Genomic DNA, 12,365 nt, shown 5'->3' with positions numbered 1-12,365 from the left:
GCAGGTACAAAAGGTAATTACACCTATATGTCAATTGTACACTGTATTAATTTCACCACTAGAGGGCAAAACCCATTTTCTATGTCACTGCCTCTGCGGAGAAAGAAAAGACCGCGATGGCGGCAGTAAAATGCTAACTCTACTTGGTCATGAAGTTAATAAAAACAGAGCTTTTCTGTTTTTTTAATTTTCTTCACTAAAATTGGCCCCAGTCTAATGTCAAGTTCTTAATTTGACACTCCGCTGCAAAAACTTTGAGAACCCCTACATTAAATAGTGTCAAACCATATTGCTTGAGGACCCCCATCCGTTGTAGGTCCATAGAAAAAGGGAACAGGTCAGTTGGGGCAGAGCCACTGTAGCAACTCGTTGATTGGCAGGAAGTGATGATAACATTGTGCAATCTACTCTAAAATAACATTAAATTCCTGTTATACACAATGTACCAGAAGTAAAGCAAACGGAAAGATGAGCTGCTGGATAACCTCAATTTTTGTTACTTTTCTAGTCGTCGCACTACAGTAACGCAATGACAGGCTAGCGGTCTACAGCATGCATGCACCGTGAAAACAAACCTTTCAGGGTAGGCGAGGCTTAACTGAGTGGAAACTGGACCATACCGTACTACTCCATAACAGACCATACCAGACTGCCCAATGGGAACAAGGCTTTATAAAACACCTAAGAGTAAGTAAGGGAGAAGTGGATGAGATGCACTTGAGTCCTAAGAGACCCATTAGTGCTGTTCACATTTTAAGTGCAGGCCACTTGTATGCAGTATCCAGACACAACAAACACCCCATATCCACCCGTAAGGGCGTTTGTGACTACTGGTTTACTACCGTCCAGAGTGTAGCGTATGGGCACCATAGGATAATTCTACTATGTCAACTATATGTCAAAAGTGTGAGGAACTTCAAGGCTTCCGGTTTGGGCGAGCATGTGAAGACCGCAAAAATCTCATTCCTCCGCAACTGAACTTTTAAAATTTGGACTATTCATTAAAACCCCAATTTACTAAGTCGGGAAAAGTTTATGTCTGAGCACTAATCATTTTTGACAAATGCCAAAGAAGACGATGACAGATTCAGACAAAGATGCGACAACTTCTCCAAAGGGCAATGGGAAAATGCTAGCTAGCATAGCAAAAATGCTGGAGGAGCATAGAGCTAGATTTCAAAACCTCCTTTGCTACCCTGGAATCAAAACTTGACACAATTCACACCACGATTACAGAGCACGGCCAGCGAACGGACTCATTGGAAGCTCACACCGAACTACAAGCCCAATGAAGTTAAGCTCTGGAGGAAACGTGTGAAGCATTAGCCGCTAGCAATGCTAAGCTGGTAGCTAAAACGATTAATCTGGAAAGTCGGAGAAACGACATAAGAACAATCTGCCTTCCAGAGTCAATAAAAGTGTATGGAATTTCATGGTACACTTGTTGTACACATGATAACTGTACGCTCAGTTTTTAAGTAGCCTCAAGAGAACTGTAAAACACATCTGGGCTCGCCTTAAGATTCACCTTGATCTGAAAACTCAGACAACCCAATAATCTGTAGCACCTAGACAGGTCAACCCCCATAGAGTTGTATGTGACTATACTTTTAGGTGGCTCCACTTACACATTCTGTGCCCACCTTGTTTTACAATATGTCACATTACAAGAGAAGAGCAGCTGAGGAAATGGAGGTGCTTCTGGATCTCATTTTTCCAGCTTTAATTAAGTGGTATAATCAAACTGTTAAGACATACACGAACTGCTGCTCATTATTTTGAAGTCGACTGAGAATAAAGAAAACAACTCCAGGTGGCTCTGTTCGTTTTTTCCTTTTGGAAGGAAAACATTCAGCGTTTTCATATTTTTGGGGGCTATAAACAGCACACGTTTGTAACGTATGGTTGAAATAAACCAATTCCAATGTTATTCTCTGGCTTATCAGTGGTTTGGAGTCCGGTCACGTTGCAATCCCACCCAAGTCAGCAGGATTGGAACCACAGCCTAGAGTTTGAAAAAACTACAGCCGCGTCTCACAACGGAATGAAATGTAAATACTATAAATCAGCGCCGAGCAGGAGCAGAGAGGACAGAGTGAGGCTTATGGGTAAGCGACATATTTGCCTTCAGTTGTCTCCCTCCCACCTGTGTCTGTTCGTCAGCTTATGTTTGTTCCCAAAGAGTTTGCAACCTGTTTATTGATTAAACACAACCTTTCTCGCCACCTTACACATTTTTTTTTTGCCAAATGTCCCTTGCATAACCTCTTTACTAACACACCTACACTCAAACATTACTCCCAGTCCAAAAGGATTTTCTATTTTTTTTCTTTGTGTTGTTAAAAAACAGAAATAACCTTCTCTGCCACCAACACAAACACACCAAGAGTTTAAGACATCATGCCACACAAATCCATTCCCACTCTTTACACAACGGGCACGAGTAGACACACAAACACCCACACACACCGGCTGTTTTCACATTATCACAGGTCATGAGGACATTGTTTGCAGTTGCCCTTTCACAAATGTACTCGATGGCAGGCGACTGTCCTTGTGAATGTCAAAGCTGGCTATACTCCAGAGTTACACATGGTTGAGCAAACAAGCAGCAGGCGGCAATGAAAGTCTTTATTTATTTACAAATTCTCATGGAATGATAGATATTTATGCACTAATATCAATGCTTTTTGGCACCGGAGGAAGTGGCGAGCCCCTTTCTCCCTGTGAATTCTTTGTTATTTATCACCGCCTCTCTTCTCCCATGAGCTTCCTCTGATGTGACCTTGGAGCATGGGCACTAGGAGCTGTCAGAATAAACTCCACACAACGCCTGGCGTGACTGATTTGGACGGTTGCATGCTAAAAATGTATCTCCGCCGTGTAAGATCCGGAAACTTTTGCAGTTATAGTGTATGTGGGAAGTTTTGCTGATATGTTGTCAAACCTGAGCACCATACAGGAGGGGAAAAAAACTCAACCTACCTCCACATTTCTGAAAATTTTACTCTCTGTGCCTTGTCTTAAACTAGAAAAAGTATTTTTCTGGAAATTGGACAGTGTTTTCTGTCAGCCAGAATCAAGTTGTGAACAAAACAAGAACCAATAGTTGGTCTGTAGCTCTTGGTTACAGTTACTCAGTCGAGTGAAGAAACACTAAGGAGGCTTAGGTTGTCTTAAAGTGCCATCTTTAACTTATATGATCTTAAACCCTTAACTTTCTGTCATAATTTGATAAATTTCACATACTAGTGTAAAAATGATCAACTTTAAAAAGGTGGCAAGGATTTATTACAAAATATAAGCCATGAACTGGAAAGCCATTGGTCATTTTAAAACATGGAACGTCCCCAAATAAAAATACTTTATGTAAAGAAATGTCTAAAGATTATGGCACAAATTAACATAAAACAAATATGTTTATCTATTTAATATTTATTTGAACAAGGACAGACACATTTATGAACATTTCTGTAAATGTTCCAGTGTTAGCTACAGAGCTAATTTTAAACGTAGCTTTCCATAAGAATGACAATAATAAAAAAATCAGTAATTTTGATGGCTACAATAAAGTAGTCTCTAAACAGTTAAAAATAAAATAGAATTAAAAAAAATGTCAATTACGCGTCAATTGTATCATTATTATTACTATTGTTTTAACAGTCAAAATGTGATATCTATCCAAGGGTGACACACAGTATATACATTTGCAAGTTTGTGCAGTTGTTAGACATGAACTCTTCAAGAGTGAGTTCATTGCTGTTTTGAAATAAGCCAAATTTTAAGTTCCTTCTTCAATGTATTAAAAGTGGGAAACTCTAAGAGAACTGGACCAAGTGAGTGTGATATAACCCATAAAAAATGACTAACTTCTGGGTTCAACAAAATTAACCCAATTTAATCACTTTTTTTTTGTTGACACTAACATCGGCCGGAATGTAAAATTGTGACTGGTCCGATTTGATCTGAGTTTCTAAAGCAACCACTCCCACCAATCAGGAGTTTGAAGTCCACACCCCTTCCACTGAAAGTCGGCTCGGGAGAATCTGTCAATCAAACGTTTGATTTGAGACCACATACTTTTATTTGGTATCTGATTGATCAGTTTATTATTGATTTTGATACAGAAAAAATAGGATTAGGATGCTAAATTAAAGCTGTGAGCGGTGTTGTATTGCCCGTAGGCGCTAACCCCACCGCGCCCTTTACCAGCCCTTCTTGGCCACTGGCTGAGCAGCTACTACATGAACTTTACTCTCTTCTTCTACCTCTGCCAGCCAGGTCAGAACTGGACAAATTCTTGAAATAAACTTGTTTTTTTCAAAATGTCAGCTTTTTCATTGGTTTTAGCTCCATAGCAACCATTTTATTTTTTGGTCTTCTGGGATGAAGAACGGTAATTTTTGTAACTTTGTAATTTTTTTGGAAGAATTTATAGAAGTAAATTCTTGGATTTCCTTGCCAACTGAAGTTTTTAGTTAACCAGACCCCCATTCCTAAAATGTTCATCTTTTATTTCAGCTTAAGCTAACAATTTGTGTGAGAGTTCAAAACCTACAACTTCTAAATCCAACATTTTTCTCCTTAGTGGCTTTCTGATTATGCTTGAAGAGCATCAAAATCTTGATGAAAATTCAAAATGGTGGCATATTCCTAAACTTAGAGGTAAATGAATTGTTGGATGTGGTACTAGGCTTAACCACTTAATGCCTGAATTTATTTCAAGCTATGAAAACAGATATTGACTTATATTTTTGCTTTTTAGTAAATGCGAGTTTTTTTTATAGCAGATTTGGTTTGTCAGATATTTGAGACAACAGGCATTAAGGGGTTAACCTGGTGTGTGCGTGGGGGAAATTTTGTGAAAATCACTCAAACAAAAGTATTGTGTTCTTTCTGCCATCCCATAATAACTTCAAAACTTCCTTTGAATATTCCTGACATATTTGTTTGGGGTTCGTTAAAGGATTTTGAAATATCTTTTTGAGCCCCATGAGGAATTTTAGCCCCATTCATTTTTTGATTGTTTCTTCCACAGTAATATTACTATATTTATTTATTTATTTATTTATTTTTGGAGGTGGGTGTTGCTTTTTTGGACCAGCACTTATTTCCTGTTTAAAAAGCAAAAAGGGAGGGTTTCAATAACAACATTTCTGGAATGTTTTATCATGGCTACATTACAAAAAAAATCATATTACCTTAAGTTGTAGTAGATTACATCACAAATTGAGATTTTCTATAAGGCAAACATTAGTAAGAGCAGCCTTTGCGTGATGTTTTTCTACAGCTATAATTAATTAGTTGATAACATGTTTTAGCATGAAGAAAAAACCACTTCTCTGCAATTATAATTAACTTCCTGTTCCTCTAAAAGATTAGAATAGACTGTGAGCTGAAATAGCTGCTGATTTCAAACGGCAGAAAATGAAACTGGCATTTCTGCAAATGGCAATAATCCTGGACTTAAGTAAATCTCTGAGGGTTTAATGCGCCGAGCAGGAGCTCATCTTAATTACAAACTGCAGATAAATCACTATCGGGCGTAATTTTTGGTAACGGGTCCGTTTTGTGGCATTCCTGAGCTTCCTGTTTGATCCAAAATGTGGGGAGTTCAATCATGTTTCTGGCAGTAATTACGTGACAAAAATATGTTTTAATACATTTTGTATGTTCAAAGCCTCTCTGGATTTTTGCGTCAGGACTACATTTTTGGTTAAAGTTACTGACTGTCAAAAAAACTAACAAGATAATCATAAGAGAACAGCAACAGGGATAAATCTGCAGCAATGTTGAATGAAAAAAACAAGATTGAAAAGTGTTTTCAAAAGTTACTTTTGGTTGAAACTTGCGATAGATCATAAAATCCTTAAAAAAAGAGTGCATTTCCTCTCTTTGGACCCTCGTCTCTTTAATATGAGCATGGCATGAAAGCATATCAGTTTTTGGTTGAGTGACAGCATACAGTGGTCTCATGTTTGCAAAGGATGCCCGACTGCAGCCGCGTCTCAGTGGGATTCCCTACCTTAACTGCATTGGTTCCTTAATGGTAAATAGAAGAAAAGGTTTCCATAAATCAAATTTAAATCATCCAAGTCTCTCCAGAGTTTTCCCAGATGGAAGCTTTCCATGTTGATTGGATCAATTAGGCAAACATACAGTATTTTATTGGAGAATCCAAGCAAGTACAACTAGTAAAATCATTTGGGGAAGGCAATATGTGCCATCTGAATGGCTCCTCGGTTATACCTGAGAGGCATAGATAAAACTCATAAAATCAAGTGAGTGGTTAATGAGATTTGTATGGGGAAGTGGCTTCTATAAAAGTGAGTTTTATTACATTTTTTATTCATGGCACACTCACATCTCAAGGAGAGTTCTGCGTCTCTCTTCATTTATTTAGTTTTGCTCGAAAAATCATAAAAGCAGCGGGTTTGTTACCTCAAGCTTTAATGACAGGAAAGACTGCCAGCCCAGCGTGAAACTGGTTGTCCATTCGGTATAGAAATTGGTGAATCTTCTGCTACATACAAAATAAGTGATGCTCGTTCAAGAACATGCTGAACGCTTGAACCCACTTTTATCATATGGTATTCACACTGGACTGTCGCTACCTCATACTGGCACCTTAGTTCACAGTTGGAAGAGTGCGAAAGGTCAAAGCAGAACAAATTTTGTGAATCTTGCTCCAGACTGCACAAATCGCAGTTTTCCATTTATTTTAAGTCCAATTTTCAATGCATTAAAAAAAGTCCCTGATTGGTCATAGTTGCTCATAGTTCAAATGATTTAACTTTCAATGTTTAAGTTCAGGTAGAGCTCCAAAATAGACTTAAGGGTCAAATCAGATTTCTGTCCCTACCCCTTCAGCTTCTCCCTACCCCTCTGATTGTAGGGATAGTAGTGCATGACATTGTTAATTGGTAGCCAATGGGAACTTATCCCTATTTATCCCTACGCCCACCAAGGTGATCAGCATTTGGCTGTAGGACTTCCACGATTAGCCAATTAGTTTCGACTATGTCAACAAACTAAAATACTCGACAACTAATTAAATTGTCGATTAGTCTTTTTTTTTTTTTTTTAATCTCAAAACTACGCTTTGTAATGCTCTAATCTGGATCAGGTCATAATGTCACTGGAAGTTCTAGGAAGACTCGGGTACCATAACAACACGCCAACCTATCTTGACAGTAGGCATCATAAAGTAAGCTAGGCTAATGTTAGCGCAAACATATGAGCTAAATGTGTTCTGTGCATCCCTGCAATCTCGACCCCATTGAAGCAAATTTTTCTGCTGAAGGGAACATCTGCTCTCTGAAGAGATCAAGTCTTGCTACAAGACATGTAGAAATGCTAACTTTGCTGGCTACGAGCAAGAGCTCAAGTGCTCAACATTTGAGTCGGTGAGAGCAAAACTTTAACTTTTATGAAGAATAGTTCCTTTTTTTGAGATGCCAGCCTCATTTGACTTAAGTGTTTTAATGCCAGAAACGAATGAAAGAAAGAATCTTCACTATTCATTAAAGGTTTAATAAACTATCGTCTTAATTGTCTTTATTTTTAGTTAGCTTAAACACAAATGTGGGGGAAGAATTCCGATTTCCAAAAACGTGCATAGCAGAACGGTGTGAATGTAGCATTCTGGGATGATAACAAGCATTTGTGAGTTTCACTGCAGAAGTTTAAATCTTAATAATAGGAGGAGCCATAAACAAAACCCAGCCAACAAAGTTTTTTTTAAATGTATTTTCTTCTTTGGAAAATTAAATCTTATTTTCAACTTTTGTCATTAAAATAATTTATTTTTAGGTGGGGGACAGGTCATTTTTTAGTGCCAAATCATCCCCCAAAAATAAAATAAAAAAGACAAAAACTGGGCAGAAGGCAGTTTGAGTTATAGTCTCATATACTTCAGAGAGTTGGCCAGCTGTACAGTCTTCAACTGTAAGAGTGATGGGAGAAAATGGCAACGGAAGCCAAACAATAAAGACTCGTATCTCCTCATTCCCCCTGCTGCGGACACGTCGTTCTTCACAATTCCGTTTGTCATTTGCCGGGTCATTCATTCCCCATCCTCCACTGCTCTTTAACTCTTATTCATTCCCAGTTTGCACCCTACTGTAATCCCTCTGTGTCGTTAAATAATCCATTAAAGTGACAGCTCAACAACAGCAGTGGTGTGATAAAGCCTTTAAATATCATTTTGAAAAAATGCGGTAAATCTCTCTTAAAGACTAACTTCTGTTTCTTTGATTTCTTTGCACAAACACTCTTATTCCACACTTGATTGTTTGTCCCCATTTCAACCACGGACATGCTGCAATGCACTCCTCCATCCACCCCTCTTATCAGGTGGATCAAAGAGTATGTCACGGATTCTGCAATGTCCCAATTTGTAATAATCATCACGATACAATTCCACTGTAAGAGACAGAATTTTAGAAAAATAACCCATAAAGTCACATTGTTTGATATTTAGAGAATTATTTGTATTATAATGCAGAGCATTTAGTCAATAACAAAAGTTCATTTTTGGACTGTAGCTGCTATTTTGGTCCATTCCTCCTTGCAGATCTTCTTGAGAGCTATGTTGTTTTGGGGCTGTTGCTAGGCAGCATGGACTTTTGACTTTCTTCCACTATTTCTAAACAGGATGGAGGTCCAAAAACTGGCTAGACCACTCCAGAACTTGAAATGCCTTTTTACTTATATTCACTTCCTGGTTGCCCAAATGATCGGTTTGGGATCACGGAAGCCTTCACCATACATTTTCACTATTTATTAGGGTTAGGAATCGATTAATTAATTAATTGAATATCTGAGGAAAATTTAATCGCTATTTATCCCTTTTTTTTTTTTTTGTTAAATGATTTGGCAACCACCTATCTGCAAATAATCACAACATGAAATCACACACATTTAGAACATTTATTTTTAATTAGTGCTGTCAGTTGATTAATAAAATACTCAGATTAATCATACTTTTGTGTTGTGATTAATCACGATTATTCCCAATGTTTTACTATGTGCAGCTTTTGAACAAAAACAGACCAGAGAAAAGGTTTTTTTCATTTTTATTGTCTTACATTTTTTTTATTTTATCAAGTGTTAACCTATTTTTGTTCAAAACACATCAACAGTAAGATGAGCAGAACTCTAAAGACTTTTATGTCTGCAGTAGTACTCTAAGAAAGTCGAGGCGTAGTCGTGAAAACACGCCAAACCACGGATCAAATAATCCCCTTTTTGTGAAAAAGCAATTCAAACCCAAAAAATAACAAGAATAAAGTACTAAAAACTGGTTAAATATTTACTTCTTTGGTAAATAACCATGGTATAAGTGGGATAATACCTGACGCCATGGAAGCCTAAACGCCGAGGCAGAGCGAAGGCCTGCTGCTCTGTGAGGTGTGATTGATTTCAGTCCAGTTCCTACTTATACAGTCAATGGTAGCACATCAGTGACATCACAATTCCTCTCCCTTTGTGAGCATTTGTAGTTTAAGGAAATATTTGTGTCAATTGTACTCTGGTAGTTTTTCATTCCTTAAGTTTGAGATTACACACAAATAATACACACTAATAGCATTTAGGGTTTATAATAACCTTACTTTACCTGTTCTATCAACTGAAAGATTGTTTACTAAATTTTTCGAGCTTAGACAGAGACATCCATCAGGGTCACCTGTTTCCCCCATTCCTTCAACTTCAATAGTTGTATGCACACCAAATTGCATTAAGCTACTGCCATGCAAGTGGCTCATTAGATATTTGCATCATTAAGCAGATCGGTACCTAATACAAGAGCTGATGAAGGTCAGAGTAAATGATGTTAAGCTATTAATAGTTGGTGGCTACGCTTCATCACTCTGCAGAAGTAACCATCCAGCTTTGTGGGTACGTTATTAGCCTTAAATATCAGTGTATTTGACACGACCAATTTTGACATAGAAATTACACGAGATCGAGCCAAGAAAAACTTGAGTCGCAGAATTAGGGGTACCAGGCCCTGTTATTTTCTGACTTTCTCATAACTCAACCAAGTTATTTAACAGCCGGAGGGCGTTTTGTGACTATTGTTGTTGCTCAGAAGGGAGTTGGGAAAAAGGAGTGCTATATATCAACTGCATGAATGACTGATCATGAGGTCAAAGCGGTGATTTGATTCATAGTAAGAATACTTTTCCCATGTAGTTTATCGTAAAAGAAGTTGTTTGATCTTGAGGGGACCCTTAGCAGTCCAGGACCTTTTAAAACTCTTTAAAACTGTTTTTCTGGATCAATACTAGAAATCCATTTTTAGTACAACCCCAGATTCTATTTTTTACCAATATTTTATTAAATAAATCCACAATGAATCTGAAACTGTACAAAAAACTAAATTATGAGTAGAAAATGTTGTCTTTTATTTTTGGTTTTTACTGCTAAAATGTTTTTTTTTTTTTTATATAAGCTTTCATGAAGAAGTGAAGCCATGATTCTGCTTAAGTTAGAATTTTTTTAAGTTTGAGGATAATTTATATAAGTTTGATAATGTTCACTATGTAGCACTAGACATTAAAAAAGGTTCCCTTAAATTAATCAGTTGTAGCCACAAATTTGCATTTTGTATGCTCAAATTGGGATTTTGTGGCCACACTTTAGAGTTTTGTGGCCATATTATAGCATTTTGTTGCTAAAAATTAGCTTTTTTTTTAGCATTTGTGCGGACAAAGTAGGATTTTGAGTGAACAGCTTAGCATTTGTGGGCATAAATTTGTATTTTTTTTGCATTTGTGGGCACAAATCTGTATTTTGTGTGAATAAATCTGTATTTTGTGTGCACAAAGTACTATTTTGTGACCACAATTTAGTACTTTGCTGTCTAAAGAAGCATTTTTTTTAGGATTTGTATGTAAAAATGATGATTTTGCTAGCACAAATCAGCATTTTTTTTAATTCAGGACAGTCACCTGCAATCTAGTTTATTTACAAACACCACAAAAACTACATCAAACTGGTTTTTATGTTAAATAACAGCAATAAAACACGTAGAGACAAAAAAGAATATATGGATCTAAAGACAAACTCAAAAAAAATAGAAAAATGTCTAAAAACCAGACAAAGCTCCATTAAACTTCTGTAACTACAAGTATTTATTCCAAAGGGAACCACAAATAAGTGTATGAACTTTTGTTATGTTCGTTTCAAACCCAAAACATTTTAAAGCTAAATGCTTTTTGGAATTGTAATGTTAAATTTTAAATTGAAATTATAATAATGAGGGACTCTATATAATTCCTGCCATTATAAACAACCAATGTATTTAGCAGACCCACTGGTGAGTTCAGGAACAACTAAGGGTTCAATTTGAACACTTTTATAAATACTTTTTTTTGTTTTTTGGTCTTTGAGCAGGAAAAAGTTGGTCAAAATCCATGGAATTGCCAAAAATTATGTTTTTGCCATTTTTAGACTAAACTTTGTCCTTCCTCTTAGTATACAAATATTTTTTTCCAAAACATGTACTGGTAAATCAGAATTAATGTCTATATTGGTTAAACAGCCTTATTTGTAGAACGTGAAGTAATCTTTTTTTTTGTTCTATAAAATCTCCTTTTTAACAAACATAAAAAAGACTAAGCTCCGCCCACACTGTGGCTAAGTCTACAGACAGTCTGACCTGCTGTCTGGAAGGAGATAGCAGGATTGTGATCAGATAAAAGGTTGTTTGTTGTCCTATAAATAAAAATTGTGAATTTCAAATATCATGTAAAAAAAAAGGTCAATATATGAGACATTGTTCTTCATTGCAAAATGTTAAGAGTTTGAGTATTTGTGTAATGATGGAGACTCACGGTACATGGTTGGCTTGAGCCCTGAGGTGGTTTTCGGGGCTCAGCACAAAAACCATTACCGCTGACCTTGTGGTTTTTATGATCCCTCTTCAATGGACATCGTTTGCAGCCGCCGTGCTTCTGTAAAATTCCTTAAGAGATTTATAGACAAAGAAACAGAGTTCCATGCAGACTACTGTAGCCAGATGTGTGTTCTTACAGAGAACGCTGCTTTGCATGGAAAAGACCACAAAAGTGCCTCAAAATCAATTATTAGATTACTTTATAGTTAGTTCCATCTATTCTTCCTCTTGCTTTTGTCATGTTTTGGTGGAAGTTGCTGTCATCTCCTGCCTCCCATCTGCTGCTTTTGGGTCTTTTAATCTAAACCATCATTCATGACATGGTAGTTTTGAAGCACCTGCATGTACAAAGACAAATAAACCCCACCAAAGCTGTAAGAGTGTGGCATTTATCAGCTACTTGCAATATTTGACAAAACAATTATGGTTTTTTTTTCTATCTGAAATCAAAGCCTTGTTTATA

The sequence above is a fragment of the Oryzias melastigma genome, linkage group LG19 (genome assembly GCF_002922805.2).
Source record: "Oryzias melastigma strain HK-1 linkage group LG19, ASM292280v2, whole genome shotgun sequence".
Classification (NCBI taxonomy): domain Eukaryota; kingdom Metazoa; phylum Chordata; class Actinopteri; order Beloniformes; family Adrianichthyidae; genus Oryzias; species Oryzias melastigma.
This window is presented reverse-complemented; position numbering follows the sequence as displayed.